Source organism: Papio anubis, chromosome 3, assembly GCF_008728515.1.
Source record: "Papio anubis isolate 15944 chromosome 3, Panubis1.0, whole genome shotgun sequence".
Lineage (NCBI taxonomy): Eukaryota > Metazoa > Chordata > Mammalia > Primates > Cercopithecidae > Papio > Papio anubis.
In genome coordinates this window covers 72,176,221-72,200,188 of record NC_044978.1, presented here as the reverse complement: position 1 = coordinate 72,200,188, position 23,968 = coordinate 72,176,221, and positions in this window count along the sequence as shown.

Sequence of the window (23,968 nt, the reverse complement as noted above, 5' to 3'; positions counted from 1 at the left end):
GAGGTATGTTATCGTCTCTATTTTTTGTTGTTGTTGACAGGACTAAGGTTCAGAAAGTTCAAGAAACTAACCAAGGTTTCACTGTAATGCATACCTAAAATATAAGCACAGGTCTGCCAGTCCAAAGTTCCATTAACTCTTCATCCATTTGCCTGGCATGCGATAAGAAAAAGACAGGATTCTATGCACATAAAGCAAGGTGTAGTCCTATACCTTGACTCAGCAGTTTTCAAAAGAAAGTCACCCTGGTGGAGGAAGGAATGGGAAATACAGTGCTTCAGTTTGTCTATTTAGATGTCTATCTTAAAGCATAATCATTGAGTTCCTCAGTCATGAGGCCTTCATTTGGTACCATGGAAAATATATTTTGCTCACTATGCTTTCTCTAAACTATTAATTGAAAAGTGTATTAATATTAAGGACTTCACACATGTATTGTGCTATGCTTGAAGCAGTAATGAATTCTCTCCACTCCCCCTGAAAGCAATATATTTTTAATAAAATAAAATCATATGTGTAAAATGCTAAATTAAGGGCAATGTGTAATCTGGAACTTCAAATGGCACTGTTTCAAAATTTAATTCTGAATACATGGCTTTCACTAAAAATAGTAAGACAAGGAATTCATTCAGTCTCTGTCATTTCTGTTTCATTTGCTAATGTTCATTTCTGATTTATTTGCTAACATTTAGGCCCTGATCTGGAAATGATTCTGACCTTGTTTCTGTTTTCTTCTCAGCTGTAATCTCTTTCAGTAAATCTCAGGTTATCATGTCCAGTTCCATGGATTTAAGCAACATTAATACACTAACGAGTGTCTAACTTCTCCTTCAACTCCATACATGTAGATCCAATTGTCTTCCCATCTCTACCAGGATGTCTCAAAGGCATCACAAACTTAAAATGTTCAACTTGATTCTTCTCCCTTTTATCATACTTAACATGTCCAAACTTATTTTTTTCCCTTAATCATAACTAATACCCATCCTGAGCCAAACACAAGTAGTAAGTACTTTTCCAGCATTAACTTCTTTTACTCTCAGAGCAAAACTATGATATGGGTGCTATTATGGTTCTCATTTTACATAAGCAAATGTAAGTTTACATTTTACTTACTTATGTAAGTCTCAGTTTACATAAGCAAACTGAGAACCAGAGAGGCTAAATAGCTACCTCAAAGAGTTAATAGTGAAGAAGGGAAGTCAACTTGGTCTGATCTAGAGTCCATGCTGACAGCCAAAATGAGTGACTGAGGCAGGTTTCCCAAACAATCAAAATTTATTGAGTCAGCCTCAGGTCATGCCTGGAAACAACAACAACAACAACAAAAAAGCATGTCACATCTGTGGCTGTTTTTCCAAAAGTTTCTTAGGAGGTTTTGGTGTTTATATATTTTCCTTAAAAAAGGTGGAGTGGGTGAGGGAGGGTTTGGGCAGCAGCAAGAGAAATGGTAACATATTTGTGAGCCTTTAGTTAGTGCTTAGTAAATCTACATTTTAAATAAGATTAAATGAGAAGAAGAAAAAAGGGAATAGAGGAAGCAGATGTTTCAAAGAGTGGTGAGGGAACGATTTATCTTGCCATGCCTTTGTTCTGTACCTGGGAAGACATGCCAGTAATAGACATTATCAGTGTGAAGCCCTGTGAAAGGGCTGCTTCTGTTTGGCTCATAAGGAAGAAAGCCTAATAGTGGTTAGTGATGGAGGAGATATAATGAGGTTTGTCTGACCTCCTTTCCCGTCATAGCTAGGAACTCAGCTTCCCAGATTTTGCTGGGGTCTCCTTGGCCAAGTGGAAGTCCGTTCAGTTAGTCGGAAGTTTATAGCTTAATTTTTATTTCTGAATGTCTTAAAAAATGACCTCACCCTTCAATGCCTCCTCTAGTCTTATCTTCCTAGGTGCAGCAACTCTGCCACCCATCCTTCACTCTGACCAAATCACCTTTTTTTCTCTCCCCACATAAAATTCTTCCGCAGGTCCTCTCAGCTACACTCCCAAAATGTTTCTCAAACCTGGCCCTTCTAACTGTACTTACTTGCCTGCATCATGATTTTATAGCTAGTAGCTGCCTAACTGAGTTTCCTTCTATTATTTCTTGTAGTCCAGTCTCCGGATGACAGCCAGTGCAATCAGACCTATTATTTTCATGGCAAGGACCCCTTAACGGCCCTCAAGTGAATTTAGAATAAGAGCCAAACTTCTCTCCATGTTCCTGAGATGATCTGATTCCTACCTGCCTTTCTAGGCTGATCTCACCTGAAGATTCCTCACATTTACTCTTCTCTACCCACACTGACCTTTCTTCTCTCTCTTGACCACAGCAAGCTTGTTCCACCTTAAAGTCGTTTCCCTTTGTACAGAACTCTCTTATCCTGGAATTTTGCATAACAAATTATTTCCATCTTGCAAGTGTCAGTTCAATTTCTATATCAAAGAGACTTTTCTTAACCACCTTCTTCAAAGCAGCATGCCCCCATGTCCTACCCCAATGAACAGTACCCCTCTGTATCTCACTAACTTATTTTTGTTCCTATCCCATCTGAAATTATCTTATTGATTTTCTTTTAAATTAATTGTCTTTCCCTATAACAATATGAAGTTTATCAAGACAGGGACTTCTCTGTGTTGACCATAATCAGCTGCTAGAAGTGTGCTTGGTACACAATACACATTCAAATAGATTTTAATAAATGGATGACACAAAATAATAAACTCCTGCTTCTCTTTCTCTCCCTATAGATACATCACACAAACATATACAGACACCACACACACTTTTACTCATTTTTAAATCTTTTCAAAAGTTCTTTTCATTTTTTTTTTCCCAGTTATGGTATAACAATAATTTAAAATAGCTTAACTTTACTGAGGAAGTATTTTTAGCATCATGTATATAGACAACTGCCAACACATTGTAAGAAGCTTAATACATGATTCAAAAATCATCCCATGTATGATAACCACCTGTATTCATTCAGAACCAGCCACAAAACTATCCATAGCAATGTGATTTTCTTCACTTATGCATGTGCATATATAAGTAAAACATTTTTCCAAAATAAAATAATTTAAACATATTTTCCCCTAATACACATGAAATAACCAATATCTTTATATTTTTCAATGACATGGAGTCTATTTCATTTAAGTCAATGTTGCCTTTAATGCAGCACCTCTAACTATCAGAACCATAAAGACGAGCTTAATTAAACATGACAAATTGTTTCTAAACCTACCAATCATTAAATCTGGGTTTGGGAAATTTAAATTACCAAAAAGTAGAAGAGATAATTCTCTTATTTGTGACTGGAAAAAATTTTTGAAATATTCTCATGTTGAAAGTGATTAAATAAATTAAAACATTCCTTTTATATTTCTTCAGAAGCAACTATTGGCAAAATGCTAGATTGTATCCTTAATTAAAAAAATAAAATGTCACTTTGATATTTTGCAAATTTTTTAAACTCCAAAACACATTGTTTCATACTAGATACTCTATTCTTTTTTTAAACAGAGTCTCCCTGTGTTGCCTAGACTGGAGTGCAGTGGCATGATCTCAGCTCACCGCAACTTCTGCCTCCCAGGTTCAAGCAATTCTCCTGCCTCAGCCTCCCGGGTAGCTGAGATTACAGGTGTGTGCCACCACACCCAGATAATTTTCTGTATTTCTAGTGGAGATGGGATTTCACTGTGTTGGCAAGGCTGATCTCAAACTTCCGGCCTCAAGTGATCTGCCTGCTTTGGCCACCCAAAATGCTGGGATCATGAGCCACCATGTTTGGCCAGTACTAGATACTTTTAATATCAGTGTTTTAGTCTTGTCAGCATTAAAAAGCCAAATATGAACCTCTTTATATACCACAGTTGAGTAATCTGAGGAGTTATAGTTAGTAATGCTTTCACACTTCGGAGGTACTCCATAATTGAAAATAAATTTTGTATCTGTGAATGGCTTGAAAGCATTGATGTGTACTAAATAACCCTCGCTGGTTTCTCTTAATCATGTGGTTGTATTGGCATTATGTCAAGTTGTTAGTACAGAGCATTGAGAACAGGGCCTCTTGGGTCTCTGCTAAGGGCTGGAACTGTCCTCGAGGTTGGTGAATGGCCTCATGTCACTGGTGTTCAATAGAGACTGGTTCCTTTTAGAGGAAAGGTAGATAGCATTCAATAAGAGATGAATCTTATAAGAAGATAAAGGGAAATTCTGAAAAAATAGACAAAACAAATGTTAGAGATAAAAAGGATAGAAACAGACATAAAGGATGCCTTTGATTAGCTCCTACGTTGACTGGATTGGCTGAAAGATATTTAGGAAATACTACACTATGTGGAGAGTAGACAACATATTTCTACATAAGACATAGGTCAAAGAGCGCATCTCGGGAGAAATTTTAAAATAGTTTTGAATTGATGAAAGCACAGGTTATCAATATTTGTGGGATGCAGGGCTTAGAGGGAAATTTATAGTATTGAATGCATACATTAGAATAGAAAAAAAGATCTATAATCTAAGTTTTTACCTTAAGAAAGTAGAAAATGAAGGGCAAATTCAATCCAAATGAGGCAAATAAAGGAAATATTAAACTTTAACTATTAATATTAGATAATAAATCAATGAAATTGAAAATAAAGAATCAATAGAGAAAAATAATACAACAAAAAGTTGGTTCTTTGAAAAGAAAAATAAAATGAATAAAATTAATGCTTCTTATCTCAACAATAAGAAAACAAAGAAACAACTAAATTTAAAAAAGGGGCCTATCATCAGGGCAATGTAAGTTGAAACAACAATGAGGTCTCACTACACACCTCTTAGAACACCCCAACTTCAGAACAGTGACATAACCAAATGTTGGCAAGGATGTTGAGCTACAGGAGAGGAACTACCTTAAAGGTTGGTGAATGGCCTCATGTCACTGGTGTCCCATAGATACTGGTCCCATTTAGAAGAAATGTAGACAACATGCAAGAACAGATGAGTAATGTAAGCAATAAGTGGAAATTCTGAAAAATAGCATTCATTGCTGATGGGAATGCAAAATAATACAGCCACTTCGGAAGACAGATTGATAGTTTCTTATGAAATTAAACATACTGTAACCATAAGATTCAGAATTCTCCTTAGTATAAACTCAAAGGAGTTAAATACTTATGGCCAAACAACAACATGCACGTGGATGTTTATTACAATTTTATTCATCATTAACAAAACATTGAAGCAACCAATTTTTTTTAGTAGATGTGTGGATAAAGAAAATGCTATACTTTCAGACAATGAAATATTATGCAGCATTTTAAATTAATACACTCTCAAGCTATGAAAAGACATTGAAGAACCTTAAACGCATATTAGTAAGTGAAATAAACAAATCTGAAAAAGCTAATTAGTATACAATTCCAACTGCATTATATTTTGGAAATGGAAACACCATGGGGACAGTAAAAAAGATCAGTGATTTCCAGGCTACGGAGGCAGAGGTGAGGGGAGACGAGAAATAAATAGGTATAGCACAGAGGGTTTTTAGGGAAGTAAAACTGCTCCGTATGATACTGTAATGGTGGATACACATTATTTACACTTGTCTGAACCCATAAAATGTACAACAAGAAGGACTTCTAATGTAAACTCCGGACTTTGGATGATTATGATTTTTTAGTGAAGGTTCATGAACTGTAACATGTACCACTCAAATGGGAGATGATGACAGTGTGGGAGTCTAGGCACAAATGGAGGCAGGAGCAATATGGCAATCTCTGGAGGTTCCTCTTAATGTTGCTTTGAACTTAAAACTGCTCTAAAAAATTATAAAGACGAAAAAATATACCAGATCTGATAAATGTGTTTTTCTCTCATGGGTAACCCTTATTATGCACCTAAAGTAGATTATTAAATAGATCAAAAGTCTTTAATTATATTGTAAAATATTTTCTCAAAACCAGTACAATTTATTATGATGACTTCTCTTCAAAATATTGCCACATTATTTTAATTTAAAAAATTATACAACATTTCTGCAAGATTTTTTCCGGGACATTTTAAATACAATTCAGGCAGAATAGATGTGCCATCTTCCTCATGACAACAACTAGTCCACTAATTCCACTTTTTAAAAGCTTATTGTCAACGCCTTTCTGTTCATTTACTCTGAATAACAAGTAGTTTGTGTTGCCAGTTGAACTCCAGCACATTTTGTTCACATAATAAAGTAATAGCTTTAATACAGATTGTTCTAGTGTCACAGAGATCATACAACTCCAGATGAAAAATAGAAAGGACTGTGATTGATTAGATCAAAGTTCAATGTTTCAATCAACTAGTAACTTCTATTCACAAGTTTATTTTTGAAAAGCTGATTCTACATATTTCAGATTAAAAAAATATAGGCAATGGGTTGATAAAGATTAAGAAGTTCAATGTAAAGGAAGTGGAAAGAATAGAGAGTCTAATTCTCTGACTTTCAGAAGAATTTCCTATAAGTAAAAAGTAGAAAAACAATGTTTGTTTGTTTTTTTCTGGGGGCAGGGATAATGCCAACACCTTTCCACTTGGGCTAAAAACCTGGAAGTAGTTATTGATTACATTATTTTACTCAACGTTGTTGTGGCCAGGTTACTTCATAAAGACAGGAGGAGCCCACCTCCAAAATATTGTTTGTTTGTAGAGATGGATAATATCACATATACGCACCAAGAAAGTATAAAAGCTTTATTACTGTCATAACAGGTCTCTAGGGGAGACAGGGGCAAACCTTCCAATACAGTTTAAGAGGGCAAGGAAATCAAACTGGTTTGGGACTTTTACTGTGTTTAGGGGTAGACTGGGGTGAGGATTTCCCTGTGCAGGCAGGAACATGCATGTTTTGACTCTCTTTCAGGTACGAAAGGGGAGTACTTGGGCTTCCTTATCAGTTTCCCAGTTATAAGACACAAGGAGAAGAGATGGGGTAAAGCTTAAAAGCTGTCGGCAGTCAAACATCGAAAATAGAGTTAGAGGTTTTATTGCAAATATTATACACACAATTGCTAACATGTTCTTCCAATGTTACCACCAATTTTTATCACTCCTTCCTACTTAATATTCCTATTTTAGTTTCAAAAGTTATTATCTTTGTTTGAATATCTGTAACAGGTTCTTAATGTTAAAAGAAAAACCTTAGAAAAATTAAATTTAACAGTGTTTAATTGAGAAAGGACAATTGAAGAACCAGGCAGTCCTATGAACCAGAATAGGTTCAGAGCAACTCCCTGAGGCTGCTACACAGTCAGCTAACATTTATGGGCAGAAAAAAGAAGGTGATGTAAACAAAACCAAAATGACTGGGTGCAGTACCTCATAGCTATAATCCCAGTAGTTTGGGAGGCCCAGACGAAAGGATCGCTTGAAGCCTGGAGTTCAAGAGCAGCATGGGTAATATAGCAAAACCCTGTCTCTAAAAAATATATATATTTATAAAATTAGTTGGAAGAGGTGGCACATGCCTTTAGTCCTAGCTACTTGGGAGGCTGAGATGAGAGGATCACCTGAGCCCAAGAGGTAGAGGCTGCAATGAGCTGTGATCTCAACACTGCACTCCAATATAGGTGAGAGAGCAAGATAAGACCCTTTCTTAAAAAAAGAAAAGAGAAAGAAAGAAAGAAAAAAGAAAACAAATGATGTACAGAAACAGTTGGGTTGGTTATAGCTCCCCAGCATTTGTCCTCTTTGAACATGGATTTGAACAGTTGGTCACCTGTGATTGCCTGAAACTCCTGTTCTGTGATTGGCTGATACTTGGCTGCTTGTTACAAGAGCAGGTTACATTCTGTTTACACATCCAGTAAGATTACAGTTCACTGTGTTATGGAGAAAGCTGTAGGCTAAAATTAAAATATTAAGGAGGCATCTTTTGGCTAAACTTAACACTCATCCTATTAACTCTACTGTTGCTTTCAAATTCTATCACTGATGCACAGTTTCCAGAACAGAGCAAGAACTCCACACAGCACTGCCTTCTTCAGACATAATTTGTGCTTAAATAAAACTAAAGAGACACATTTAGCATCCAACTTACTTATTTATTTATCCATTTCCATCTATTCATCTGTAAATATATCTCCCTTTAAAGACATAAGCACTTTAAGACTGGAATCATCCCTTACTAATTATTGCAAACTGTTAATCGCCTCTGTGCCTCGCACATGGAAAGGCTGTAAGAAGTGCTGCACACACGAACACGTGGGGCTCAGGACTACGAGAATTTCAACCAGAAGCTCCTTTTTCACAGAACTAGTTTTCTGAGATACAATCAAATGTGTAATTTCAAATTAAATTTAAACATCAAACCATTCAGAACATAATTTTTCAGTCTTTATGCTATTTAGAAAATATAATTTTAGAGAATGATGAGCAGGTGTTAAAGTATTTTACACATATTAAATTCCTCCTAAATATGTTTTGTAGGTTTTTTACATTACACACTCTTAGGAAATTGCTTCACTTCCAGAACCCCACAAGCATTGTCTCCTTTGAATAAGATTGGACTCATAACTGAGTTTGCATAAAAAATCACTAATGCACAAGTTACCTTCTCTAAAACTGCAGTAACTGCTAGCATATGTATAAAAATTTGAAAAGTTGCCAACAAAATTTTGAAATGAAAATATTGGACAGAAAATTATATCTATTCTGTGTTTTTCAAGTTTTTGAACCTTTAGTTCAACTGCATATATAACAATGGATTTCAAAGAAAGCAAATATAACTTCTTTATTATTTTCTATTATGTTAAAGGAGAGAAACTAAACTATTGAGAGTATATGGAGTGCTTTTTTCAGTATTTACACACAAATCTGGTAACCTGAAATGTATTCTTAGTTTATTTAATAAAACTTATTTAACATTAACATCACACATATTTGGAAGATATGTAATAATTAAATAAAAATAAAGTGCATGATTAGCAAGATGTAATTTTGCTCTCTGATTTGGTCCTAGATACTCTGCCAAACTGACAATCTTGATCCCAGAACAAGGATTAGGAATAAGAAATTGTTGCTTTCATTTGTGAGTAAGCAGTGTGAATGTTAAAAAAAAAAATGTTAGCCAGTAACTGCAGGTAACATTTAATTTATATTTTACTAATAATAGAACACCAGTTGTTTTGCAAGATAATACGTTCAAAGTATTAAACATCTTCAAACAATTGTTTTCTTTACATTCAATAATTTTACATGATGAGAAATAGAATGTAATTTACATGCAGCACTATGGTCTTCATAGGTGTTGCCATACAGTGTTTCATGAATTTGGAAAGTCATTTTCAATCTTCACATATGTATGTGTACAAATGTGGGGTTTAGGTGTATGTAGGTGTGTGTATATATCTCTCTACTTAGCTCATTTTAGAGTTCTAAAATAATATGACATAAAATAAATGGTATATTTTGTTTTCCAAAAATCTAACAGGTTAAATAACTGTTATAATTAAAATACAATTGTCATTAAATCACTCACCTATATTTCATATTTAACCTTACTAGGTAAATAATATACTTTAAAGATAATTTCCTCAAATAGATCTTCAATAAATAGCATTCATGTTGTTACTATAGATCCACATAGAGAAGAATTTTAGAATTATAACATGCTGAATGCTGCAATACTGCTTTGTTTTTAATAATGTATAAATTAGCACATTATTATCATTGGTGGTCATCATTGCTTTTTCCATCCCTTCAAAAATCACTGATGTCCACAGCAATAAACTCGTGGACAATGTTGGGTTTTTACCGCAGAGGGAGAAGATAGCATCTATGAAGATGCTTTATTTCCAACCAAAAATTAAGTTTCCATCAAAAATAATTCATAGAAGTCCATCATAAAGCCTGATGTGTAATGAGAGCAAATAAAATGTTTTTAGATATGGGTTTTTTTGGAGGAAAGTACAGTATTGTGTAAAATACTATTTTGAATGTGTGTTTTTTTAATTACCAGAAACAGTTACAGAATCCCTTTATGCTATAATACAGAATCTCTTTCAAGTTTCAGACTTTTGAAAATTAACCAAAGTTTTGAACAGGTAACAAATTTGGAGCTTCTTAAAGTGAAGTATATTAGAATCTTGCATTTTTCCTATTAACAAATCCCTATGTTATCACATATTTCTTAATCATCTTCTTTGATGGCCATGAGAATATATCTCTCAAATCTCTAATTGTAGGGAATATCATTGACTGACAGTCTAGCTGCTGAGCTCTGAAATGCATCACCATATTTGTAGCAGTCACAGGCTGCTGCCAGTCAATGACTAAACATGGCAGGGAAAGTAATGCTTGGTGTTTCTGAGAGATTCAGATTTCTGAAAAGAGTCTGACTTAAATTCTCTGATATAGTTTGGCTGCGTCCCCACCCAAATCTCATCTCGAGTTATAATCTGAATTGTAATCCCCCCATGTCATGGGAGGGACCTGGTGAAAGGTAATTGGATCATGAGGGGGGTTTCCCCTACGCTGTTCTCAGGATAGTGAGTTCTCATGAGATCTGATGGTTTTACAAGTGACGGTTTCCCCCTCTTCTCTTGCCTGCTGCCATGTAAGACATGCCTTGCTTCCCTTTTGCCTTTCCCCATGATTGTGTTTCCAGAGGCCTCCCCAGCCAGGCAGAACTGTGGGTCAATTAAACCTGTTTCCTTTATAAATTACCCAGTCTTTGCTATTTCTTTATAGAAGAGTGAAAATGGACTAAAACAATCCCCTTGAGTATTCTCAAAATCTTGATGACCTTTTCTTATGATTATACTGCAGGTCTGGGTTAGACATGCATGGCAATTTGATGGCTCTCTTATCCTTTCTTATTCCCCTTTCTCAATTGCCTCTCACTGATCTTTCCCCTAATAAGTTTCCTAAACAATTTGGTCCCATTTTGATTTCTGCTTTTCTAAGGGTCTACATCACTACACATGCTGTGAAAATTGTCAGAATCAAAATGTAGTCACTTGAGTTAAAAACCCTGACAAATAAAGGTAGGGAAGACCATAAAGGAAGGGGTCTCATGCACAAATGCTTGAAAGCAAGAACTATCACATAAGACTATGCCAAATTCCATGAATTTGGAAAAAGCCATCACAATCTTAAATACACACACATTTCCATGAGGACCTCTGCCCAGCAATTGCCTGTCTATCCTCTGACTGGTGCCACCCCAACACTGGTCTTTGTAGCCAAAATAATTATTTCAAACAATTATGTAACCCTCCTTATTTTTTTCTTTAAAAACCTTTGTCTTCCTTTGCCTCCTGAAATATGCACATAGTTTCTACAGTACTCGTGTCCCAGTGCAACACTTATTCGCGGTTAAATATTACTGTTCGTAGAAAGCTTCCTATCGATTTATTATATTGTTGCCAGAAATGGAAGCGAAGTTTGCTCACCTCAGTCGGATTGGTGGCCCCTGGATTTGTGTGTGGTACCTACTAAGCTTTTTGGGCCTTCTATTACTGTGGATCACCTTTACTGTCCTGGTGAATCTCAGATTCTTGTATCCCCTTCCTTAGTTTTCTCAATTTATTTTGGATTTTATTTGGGATCTGATTTTGTTATAAGGCCACCCAAAATGAAAGATGTGGCATCTCTTCTGGAACTATAAATGTTTTGGGGGAGGACCAAACTGTTATCATAAAGACAAGTATCTTTCTAGTTTGAGTACTCTGGTGTTTAGAGAATTTACATTCTGTCTCTGAAGCATGACTTTTCTGATCAATTTACTTTTGTGTCTGCAGGCTTAGTTTAACATTTTGTTCAATCTGCATGTTTGCATTAGCATATTTGTTAGTACTCTGATTTTGGTTTCATTTTGGTTTGGTTATGAGCATTTGTAAATAATTTAGCTCTTCTTGTTTTCCTTGCTTGTTTCTGAATATCTTCTCAGAGCAAAAATAGACATTCCAAATGATAAATTTGAGATGGAAAATTAAAAGCCACTAGGCAACTGCTCCAACTAAAACCCAGTTTCAAGCTCCTTGACAGAATTTATTGACATAAGATTTTCTTTGCTCTTAAGAGATTAATAAGAGAAAAAAATGGGATTCTTAAACACTAAGGCATGCTAAGTTTTCTGGGACCCCAGTCAGGTACATAGCTTTCTTGTGCAGGTTTTAAAATCTGTGATCCATGATGATGATTATTAGAACTTTCCAAGCTTGTTTTTCTTCTATCAGTTGGAAACTGCAACCAACTATAGAGTTAACATGAAGCATCTTTTAAATTCTCTGTATATTTCTGTATTATTTTTCCTGCTTACTCTGAATATTTTGGCTCCTTTTTTTTTTTTTTTGCTTTTATTAAGATAATGTACTATTGCTAATTTCAAAAGTCACTTAGAAGTCTTTCTTAGGGCATTTCAACCAAATGAAGAAAAAAAAATGTCTTAAGGAGTTTTCAAATTAATGATTTTCCAAATTGTAACAACTCCATGACAAACAACAGCCTGGACACCTCTGGAAAAGTAAATTTAGGTTTGCCTGAGTGATAATTGCTTAGGCTGATAGAATAGTTAACTAAAGAATTGATATTTAAAAAAAGAAAGAAAAAAAAAAAAAAGAAACAAGTTGGCTTCAGACCCAACAGATCACACTCCTGGTCTGAGATAAAGACTATAAGGTATTCCTGTCTGGCATAAGAATTGCTTTGTCAGCAATGCAGGGTCCAGATACAGCCAAAAAATAAATAAATAAATAAATAAAAATCAAAGCCTTTGGATACACTCTTCCTTTTAAAAATAAAAGCACTACTAAAATGCTTCCCTTACTGACACTGACTAGTCTAACAAAGCAGATGAGTCAACAAAAGAAAGATTTGTTACTAAAAAAATTCAAAGGCACTTGGGAATATTTTTCTTATACATTTCAGCCAGTCCTAGCGAAAATGTAAAAATTTGAAAATTTAACCTCAAATTCATTGAAAAATGAGAAAAAGGACAGAAAAGGGATAAAATAAAATTTTTTAAAACCAGACTGCTTTAATCAAAAATTGTGATCTGCAGCTTTCATTAGATTACCTATAGGAGCAAATAAAATTTAGCCATCTGAACAGGTCTTATGTTGTCAGAAATATAATTTGGATCCAACTGTCTTTTATAAACCAGTGAGCTTGTACTACTTTGGTTTATTGTCTTGTGACTTAAATTTTGAAATGGAAGCTATAAGATCTTTATTTCTGTGTTTGTACATGTGTTTAGGTCTTTAAATATGTATGTTTTGTTTACATGGTATAACCTAGTGTAGTTGGCCAGAAATCCCTACAGAAATTATGTTTAGATTGGCATACATAAATGAACAGTTATATAAACTATATAGGAATTAACCCAAAACCCTTTTAATTATGTGATTTAAGTAAATCTTTGATAAATAAGCTGGTTTGAAATTTGTTGATAAAATAAAAACAAAAACGTTTTCAAAATTCTCTACATATATTTTTGCCTAGGTTTACAGGTCACACAGAGTTTTATATTGGTCACTGCTGTAAATTTTAAGATCATCAAACTATAAACCCAACCTTTGGACACAAATTCCTTCTTTGTCTCAAATCCACTTTGATTTGATTTTTGTATATGGTGAGAGATAAGTGTTTAGTAGTAACATAATTCTGCATATGAATATCATTTTCCCAGGACCAGTTATTGAAGAAACCGTCTTTTCCCCCATGTATATTCTTGGCAACTTGTCAAAAATTGATTTGCTATAGATGGGTGGATTTCTTTCTGGGTTTGCTATTCTGTTCCATTGCTCCCCATGTCTGTTTTTATGTCACTACTATGCTATGTTGGTTACTATATCTCTGTAGGATAATTTGAAGTCAGGTAATGGGATTCCTCCAGTTTCTTGCTTTTTGCTCAAGATGGCTTTGTTTATTCTGGGTTTTTGTGTTTCCACATACATTTTATTTTATTTTTTTTTATTCACATGGAGAGTGGCATTGGTAAGTGTTTATTTCTTGCTGTTTAAGTGGGATTACTTTTAAAATTTCTTTTTAGGGTGTTCACTGATGGCATATAGAAATGCTACTACTATTTATATGTTGATTTTGTATCCTTCAACTTTACTGAATTTGTTTATCGGTAATAATACTTTTTTTGGTGGAATCTTTAGGTTTTTCCAAATATAAGCCCATATCCTCGGCAAACAAGTATAAATTGATTTCTTCCTTTACAATTTGGATGCCCTTTATATCTTTCCTTTTTTATTGTTGTGGCTAGGACTTACAGTAACAAGTTGAATAATGGTGGTAAAAGCAGGCATCCTTTTTTTCTTCCAGATATTAGAGAAAATAATTTCAGTTTATCCTCATTCAGTATGATACTAGCTGAGTATCTATCATAGATGCCTTTTATTATGTTAAGGTATGCTCCTTTTGTACTCAGTTTTTTGAGGGTTTTTGTCATGAAGTATGTTGAATTTTATCATAGGCTTTTTCAGCATCAATTGAGATGACTGTATAGCTTTTCCTTCATTCTGCTGACGTGATGTATCATACTGATTGATTTGTGTACTTGGAACCACACTTGCATGCCTGGGATAAATTCCATTTCATCAGGATGAATATTTTTTACTGTGTTCTTGAATTTGATTTGCTAGCATTTTCTTGAGGGTTTTTGCATCCATATTCATCAGAGATACTGGACTGTAGTTTTCTTTTTTTTAAATGTGTCTTTGTCTGGTTTTGGTATCAGGACAATACTGGCCTCACAGAATGAGTTTGGAATTATTCCCACCTCCTCTACTTTTCAAAATAGTATGATTAGGATTGGTATTAGTTATTCTTCAAATATTTGGTAGAATTCAGCAGTGATGCCATCAAGTCCCAGGCTTTTATTTATTGGAAGACTTTATTATGGCTTCAATCTCATTACTTGCTATTGGTTTCTCCAGATTTTGTATTTCTTCCTGTTTCAATCTTGGTAGGTTTTATGTGTTTACAAATTAACTCATTTCCTCTAGATACTTCAATTGATAGGCATATAGTTTCTTATAAGAAGCCACTAGTGATCATTTGAATTTCTGCAGTATCAGTTGTAATGCCTCCTGTTTTTAATCTCTGATTTTATTTATTGGACATTCTCTCTTTTTTTGTTAATTAGTCTGGGTTCGTCAATTTTAACTTTTCCAAATTTCAACTTTTGGTTACACTGATATTTTGCATTATTTTCTTCATTTCAATTTCATTTATTTCTGCTCTGATCTTTACTTATTTTTTTTCTACTAAATTTGGTTTTGGTTTGCGCTTGCTTTTCCTGTTATTTAAGATGCATTATTAGGTTGTTTATTTGAATTTTTCTTATTTTTTGATGTAGACACTCATAGCTATAAACTTCCCTCTTAGTACTGTTTTGCTTTATCCCAGACTTTTAAATATGTTGTGTTTCCATTATCATTTGTTTTGAGAAAATTTTCAATTTCCTCCTTAATTTAATGATTAATTCATGGGTTATTCAGGAGTATATTGTTTAATTTTCATGTGATATGGTTTGGCTCTGTGTCCCCACCCAAATCTCATGTTGAATTATAATTCCCAGTGTTGAAGGAGGGGCCAGGTGGGGGTGGTGATTGAATCACGTGGGCAAACTTCTCCCTTGCTGTCCTTGTGACAGAGTTCTCACAAGATCTGGTTGTTTGAAAGTGTGTAACACCTTCACCTTCTCTCTCTTACTCCTGCTCTGGCCATATGAAAACCATGCCTGCTTCCTCTTCACCCTACCCCATGATTGTAAGTTTCCTGAGGCCTCCCAGAAGCAGAAGCCTGCAGAGCCCACTGAACCATGAGCCAATTAATACTGGGTAGTATTTTCTTCATAAACTACCCAGTCACAGGTATATCTGTATAGCAGTGTGAGAATGAACTAATACAGAAAATTGGTACCGGAGAAATGAGGCATTGCTATAAAGATACCTGAAATGTGGAAGTGATTTTGGAGCTGGTAATAGGCAGAGGTTGGAACAGTATGAAGAGCTCAGAAGAAGACAGAAAGATGATGGAAAGTTTGGAACTTCCTACAGACTTGTTAAATTGTTGCAACCAAAATGCTACTAGTGATATGGACAGTAAAGTCCAGGCTGAGGAGGTTCCATATGGATATGAGAAACTTATTGGGAACTGGAGTAAAGGTCACTCTTGCTGTGCTTTAGCAAAGAGACTGGCAGCATTGTGCCCCTGATCAAGAGCTCTGTAGAACTTTGAATTTGAGAGAGATGATTGAGAGTATCTGGCAGAAGAAACTTCTAAGCAACAGAGGATTCAAGTTGTGGCCTGGCTGCTTCTAACAGTGTATGTAAACTCATGTGTGTGCATGTAGAGATTATCTGAAACTGGAGCTTATATGTAAAAAAGAAGTAGAACATAAAGTTTGGAAAATTTGGAGTGTAGCCATGTGGTAGAAAAGAAAAACTCATTTTCTGGGGAGAAATAAAATTCAGCTGGAGAAAGTTGCATAAGTAAAGAGGAGCCAAATGATAACATCCGAGACAATGGGAAAAATGCCTCCAAGGCATTTCAGAGATCTTCCTGGCAGCTCCTCCTATTATAGGCCTCGGAACCTAAGAGGGAAGACTGGCTTTATGGGCCAGGAGCAGGGCCCCTTTATCCTGTGCAGCTTCAGAACATGGTGCCCTGTGTCCCAACTGCTCCAGCTCCAGCTCCAGTCATGGATAAAAGGACACCAGATACATCTCAGGCCACTACTCCAGACGGTGCAAGCCAGAAGCCATCAATGCTGCCACATGGTGTTAAGCCTAAAGGTGTTCAGGGGGCAAGAATTGAGGCTTGGGATTTCCATTATTCCATTCTCACATAACTATAAATAAATGCCTGAGACTGGGTAACTTATAAAGAAAAGATGTTTCATTGGCTCATGGTTCTGCAAGCTGTACAAGAAACATGGCGGAGGGAGGCCTCAGGAAACTTACAATTATTGTGGGAGATTAAGTGGAAGCCAGCTCATCCTGTGTGACTTGAGCAGGACAGAGAGAGAGAGCAAAGGGGGAGGTGCCACACACTTTTAAACAACCAGATCTTGTAAGAACTCTATCCCAAGACAGCACTAGAAGGATGGTACTAAGCCATTAGAAACCACTCCCATGATCCAATCACCTTCCACCAGTCCCCACCTCCAACTCCTGGAATCACAATTCAACATGAGATTTGGGTGGGGACACAGAGTCAAACCATATGAGAAGCTTCCACATAGATTTCAAAGAATATATGGAAATGCCTGGATGCCCAGGCAGAAGCCTGCTGCAGAGGCAGAGCTCTCATGGAGAACGTCTATTAGAGGAGTACAGAGCGAAAATGTGGGGTTGGAGCTTCTATACAGAGTCCCCACTGAGGCTCTGCATAGTGGAGCTGTGAAAAGAGGGTCACCATCCTCAAGACCCCAGAATGGTAGATCTACCAACAGCTTGCACTGTGTACCTGAAAAAGTCAGAGACACTCAATGCCAGCCCATGAGAGAAACTGTGGGGACTGTACCCTGCAGAGCCACAAGGGTGGAGGTGCCCAAGGCTTTGGGATCCCACCTCTTGCATCAGCATGATCTGAATGTAAGACATGGAGTCAAAGAAGATTATATTGGAATAAGATTTAATGCCTGCCCTACTGGGCTCTGGACTTGCATGGGGCCTGTAGCACCTTTGTTTTTAGCCAATTTCTTCATTTTTGAATGGAAATATTTACTCAATACCTGTACCCTCATTGTGTCATAGAAGTAACTAACTTGTTTTTTTAATTTTGCAGGCTCATAGGCAGAAGGGACTTGCTTGTCTCAGATGAGACTTTGGGCTTGGAGTTAATGCTGCAATGAGTTATGCTCTGGAGAATTGTTGTGAGGGTATGATTGTGTTTTGAAATGTGAGAAGGACGTGAGACTTGGGAAGGTCTGTGGCAGAATAATATGGTTTGTCTCCATGTCCACACCCAAATCTCATGTTGAATTGTAATTCCCAATGTTTGAGGAGGGGCCTGGTGGGAGGTGATTGAATCATGGGAGCAAATCTCCCCCTCGCTGTTCTGGTGAAAGAGTTCTCATGAGATCTAGTGTTTCGGAAGTGTGTAGCAACTCCCCCTTCTCTCTCTTCCTCCTGCTCTTGCCCTGTGAAGACCATGTCTGTTTCTTCTTCACCTTCCACAATAATCATGTGTTTCCTGAGGCCTCCCCAGAAGCCAGAGCCTGTACAGCCCACAGAACATGAGCTGATTAAAACTCTTTTCTTTATAAATTACCCAGGCTCAGGTATGTCTTTATTGCAGCGTGGGAATGGACTAATACAGCATGCATAAATATAGTTTCCAAAATTCCTCTTGTTATTGATTTCTAGTTTTATTCCATTGTGATCAGAGAAGATGCTTGATATCATTTCAATTTTTTGAATGTTTTGTGATCTCATATATAGTCTATCCTTGACAATGACCCACGTGGTGAAGAGAAAAATATGTATTCTGCAGACATTGCATGAAATTTTCTGTAAATATTTTCAGGGTTGTTCGTTCCATAATGCAGATTAAGTCTGATGTTTGATTGTTGATTTTCCGTCTGGATGATCTGTCTAATGCTGAAAGTGGGGTGTTCAAGTCTCCAGCTATTATTGTATTCTGATCTCTCTCTCTCATTAGCTTGAATAATATTTGCTTTATATCTGTGTCCTCCAGTATTATGTGTGTATATATTTACAATTACATATCTTTTTGAGTAATCGAACCCTTTATTTTTCTATAATGGCCTTCTTTGTCTCTTCTTACAGTTTTGTCTTGAAATTTTTTTCACTTGTGATAAGTATAGCTATTCCCGCTTTTTTTTTCTTTTGGTTTCAAGTGGAATGGGGTATCTTTTTCCATCTCTTTATTTTCAGTCTATTTGTGTCTTTATAAATGTAGTATTTATTGTAAGCAACAGATCATTGCACCTTTTTAAAAATTATTCATTCAGTCAGCCAGTCTATGTCTTTCTATCGGTGAGTTTAATCCATTTACATTCAGTGTTATTGTTTATAAGCAAGAACTTACACCTGCCATTTTGGTATTTGTTTTCTGGCTGTTTTGTGGTCTTCTCTTCCTTCTTTCTTTACTTTTTGTATTCTTTTTATGAAGGTCATATTCTCTGGTGGAATAACTTAATTTCTCTCTTTTCAATTTTGTGTATCTATTGATTTTTTTTTAATTTAAGATTATCAAATACTGTCTTGCAAATACAGTCTTATAATTCATTATTTTAAGCTCATAATGCTTTAACAGTACATATAACACAAACCAACAAACAAAAAACAGGAAAACTAATAAAAACTCTATACTTTAATCCATCATTTTTTAACTTGTTTTGTTTTTGTTTATGTCTTATTGTACTGTCTTGAGTAGTTGTTGTAGTTATTATTTTTTATTGTTTCAGCATTTAGTTTTTCTGCTTAAGTGTAGTTTATATCCCACAATGACAATGTTGTAATACTCTGCTTATTTGTGTGCTTACTACTACCAATGAACTTTGTACCTTCAGATGATTTCCTCTTGCTCATTGATGTCATTTTCTTTCATATTGAAAAATTCCCTTCGACATTTCTTGTAGGAATAGTCTAGAGTTGACAACATCCTTCAACTTTTCTTTGACTGGGAAAAGTGTTTATTTCATCTTCATACTTGAAGAATAATTTTGATGGATGTACTTTTCTAGCATAATTGTGTGGTTTTTTTTGTTTGTGTGTGATTTTTTTTTTTTTTTTCCCCAGCACTTTAAATATGTCATGCGACTCTCTCCTGGTTCATAAGGTTTTCACTGAAAAGTCAACAATTAGATGTATTGGAGTTCCATTGTATGTTACTTTCTTTTCTCCAGTAGCTTTTACTATTATTTCTTTATCTTTGACCTTTGGGAGTTTGATTATTAAATTTCTTGAGGTAGTCTTCTTTGGGTTAAATCTTTTTGCTATTATATAACCTTGTACTTGGATATTGATACCTTTCTCTAGGTTTGAGAAGTTTTCGTATATTATCTTTTTGAGTAAATATTCTACCTCTGTAAATATTCTCTTTAAGGCAAGTTACTCTTAGATTTGCCCTTTTTAGTCTGTTTTCTAGATCTTATAGAAGCTTCCCACATTTTCAGTATATATATATATACACACACACACACACGCGCACACACCTATACACACACACTATATACATTCACTATATATATATACTCACTATATATAATTTTAGAGTAGAATATACTCACTATATATAATTTTAGAATATACTATTTGTAAACATATATACAAATTATATATATTTATATACATTAATTATATATAATTATATTATATGTAACTATATTTTAATATCCATATCTATATATTTATAAATGTTACTCCTCAAGAGTTGACCAAGGAAACGTTGCCACCATATTTTGTCAAGGTGTTTAACAAAAGCTAGCATCACCAATTATTTTCTGGAATTACTAGCCATATTATATATATCATAATAAAACCAAATTTATACAAAAACCAAGTTCTGTAAAGTTTCACAAAATTTTGGAAAGTACTGCACAGTTTTGCAAAATGAGCAAGAGGAAGCCTCCATTTGTCAATGTAACCTATCTATCTATTTGGTTCCTCCAATATCAGAACTTGCCCAGACATAAAATGTATTTATTTTATAAATAAAATCAGCCTGAAGTTGGCATTCCACTGGAAAGGAAAAGAATGCCATCTAGAGTATGCTAATTTGTAACTAAAGTATATTAAGTTCTTTAAAATAATTAATAACTAGTAATTATTTTATACAATTAGCTATAATGATTGAAAGATATTTGGATTTGGGCTTGTCAAATACATTACCTAAAATTTCTAAAAGTAATTTAACAATATCAGAAGCCAACACAGTATACATTTTTCTGAGAAGAAATGTGCGAATTTGTTACATTCTAATTAACTCTGCTCTAGTAGGCAAGTGGGAAGAGAGTTTGCAGGGAGTACAACCAAGACAACTCCCACTTCAAAAACTAGGATAATTCAAGAAACAGGGGAGGAAAGATGCACTCTGAAACATTATGTTGGTTTCCTACATTAAATAGAATACGTTTCCATTTCAATGCACTCTGCTGATTTGTATTTAGAAATTAGGAAGACATAAAAACATTTTATGTTATGCTTTTCAGCCAGTCAAGGAAAAATTAGCATAACAAATTGGCTGCAATCTTAGACAATTTTAGGGAAGGATCTTGTTACAAAAGTAAGGCTTTAAAAATACATGAGAGTAAAAAGAAGCTGTGCGTTTTTAAAACCTGATTTAACTAAAGGCTTTATTGTACCTAATTAGAATAGAATTAAACATTGCCCCAATGCTAAATTTCTTAGAATAATTAAATACAAGAAAAGTTAGAGTTGAGTTTTGTCTTTTAAAAGTTCATACATTTACAAATGAGGCATTATTAGTGTATAGTGCAAATGATTAGTCACACCCGGAATAAAGGCAAAAGAACTTGAGATGGTTTTAAGGAATATTACATGTCATGCAAGGATCGCAGTATCCACTCCCATCAACTTAGCACGGGGATTCACAAGTGTTAGGAGTACCAGCCCTAGTGCAGCAGCACCTCTTGTTATTTGATAATTTATTAATCGTAGCAATCAAAAGCTGGTTAACCTGGTGAGGATCCCAGAAGTAGAACTCTCACATGCAAAAACTACCACTTAGGGACCCGTCTGGTGTTACTGTGGGAAGACAGAGGCTAACAGAAGTGGCAAAACAGCACTCCAAAACCAACAGCGAACTTGCAACGTTCCATTAAGAATAGGTTAAATGTCTGTTTTCTGATTACCCAAACGTCAGCAGGTTAATAAATGTACACAACGTAAACGAACATAGCAAGTGAAAAGTTTCAGGATTACACTTAGAAAACTACAGTCACCCAGAGACTATCATTTCATTGCCTAAATAAAATAATTTTAAATAAGAAAAGATAGGCTGATTAAAACGAGTGTCAGTTTTTCAGGACTCCCTCATTTCAAGCTGCCAGAAACTTCTCTGGTCGAGGTGCCGCCCCTGGAGTCTTCATTCCAAGGCGCCTGGCTCGGGTCTCCGGGCGAGGAGACCAGCCCGGTCCTCCATGGAGATTACCTGGGGCTGCAGCCGTCCGTGGGCTCCTCCTTCCCCCGGGTCCTCGGCCTCAGCCGCTCCCCAAGGCGACCCCGTTTCCGGGGCGGCTCTCGGAGGCTACGCGGTGCCTGGTGTCCGGCGGGGACGAGGAGCGGGCGACCCCTCCCATCTCGCTCCCCAGATCTCCGCGGACACAGCTGGTGGCGACTCAGATCGCTCGGGCAGTGGCTGTGTGGGTAGCACAGAGGAGACTCCGATGCGAAACGAGGCCCCCAGGCCGCCGGCGCCGCAGCCCCTCTCCGGGCACGCGCAGGCCCGCTGGCCCCGGGATAACGAAGCAGAGGCGGGAGGTGTCTTCATCTCCTTTTGCCTGATCCTGGCCTTGGTGGAGACCCAGGCAGGCCAGTTCAGACAGCCGCTCCTGGCAGGGTTGGTGGCTGCAAACAAGGACGGCCTGAGTCACATTGCCTGGGGAGAAGAAGGCAAGGCAGGAGGACTGCTGTTCTGGGGGCTTCAAAACTCAGCACAGTCACATACAAAGGTGTTTACTCCCTACTCTGAGGGGGATGCGTGGGAAGAGACACATCGTTAATTCAAAATGGTAATGAAAAAATAGCAAAATAGGGTGACTGTCACTTGACCTGGTAGCAAATCACTCCAGATCACATCTCTTCATTGACTTTCGGTGCTCCCTTCACCACCTGTCTTATGGGTTGCCTGTCCCTGACACCACAGCTAACAGACTGAGAGCTCCCCAGGGAAAATAACTGAGGTGTTGCTTCTAAGTCCTCAGCGCATGGTAGGCACACACCAGATGGTTTTGTTGAATGAGCAGAAGAATATGGATAGAAAGGGCGAGCTGGGCATTTCCCCAGGCTCTAGAAGGCAAGTACAAGACCAGCTATTGAAGCAACAGTTTTGTTGTATTGTTCTACAATCCTGGTATATAATTGGCAGTGTTGGAAGGGAAGTTCAGTCTTCCTTTTCCTTTCATTTTGGTTCTATTAAGACAGAGCACAGAATAACTAATCATCCTCTACTTTCAGTCCCTGTGCTTCAGGTAATACAGACTCCTGCCCTGACCATAGGTGATCATTGGAGTCATCACATCTCCTAGTGATAGCTGTTGTTGCACAGATAAGTATAATAAGTAGAGATAGGCGAAACCCACTGAAGACAAAAACAACCATCCCTATCAAAACACTTTCCATTCATGTGAAATGAACAAAAATATACATTTACAATCTGTATCTGTGTTAACTATTGAGTCTCTGTTAGCTTTCTCCTTGCCTGTTATAATATATTTTGAAATAATCTAAACCCACTTGACACCCAGCTGAATATCACAATAATCCTTATAACAAGGCCTTGTTGATCAATCTGAATGTACAAGAAGTAACTAGTGTCATGGAGGCCCTGGTTAAACACATGGATGCTGAAAGGTGTTAGATAAATCCCACAGAGATATATATCACAAAAACATTGATGGGTCTGGTGGTCTGTAACGTGCTAGGACATCCCTTCCAAAGTAAAGGATGTATGTAAAAGATGTTGCACTTCTCATTGTTACTAACGAAGTGTATTATGTGATATCTCTTTATAGATTCTGGAAGTGGTACATTCCATGCTTGGTAATACTACTTTGATTTATAAACTAAGTAACACTAAAGACTACTAATTGCGTGAGAACTAGAGCAAGAAAAGATACTGCAGTACCTTTGGGCTGCAGTTCAAGCTGCCCTGATGTTTGATCATGACAAACATCAATGTAATTAGATACCATGTGGAGTTTGTGTAAACCACAGGCTCTTGATATTCATGTTAGTTCTTCAAAATTTTTAATTGTGGTGAAAAAAAAAAAACCATGTAACATAA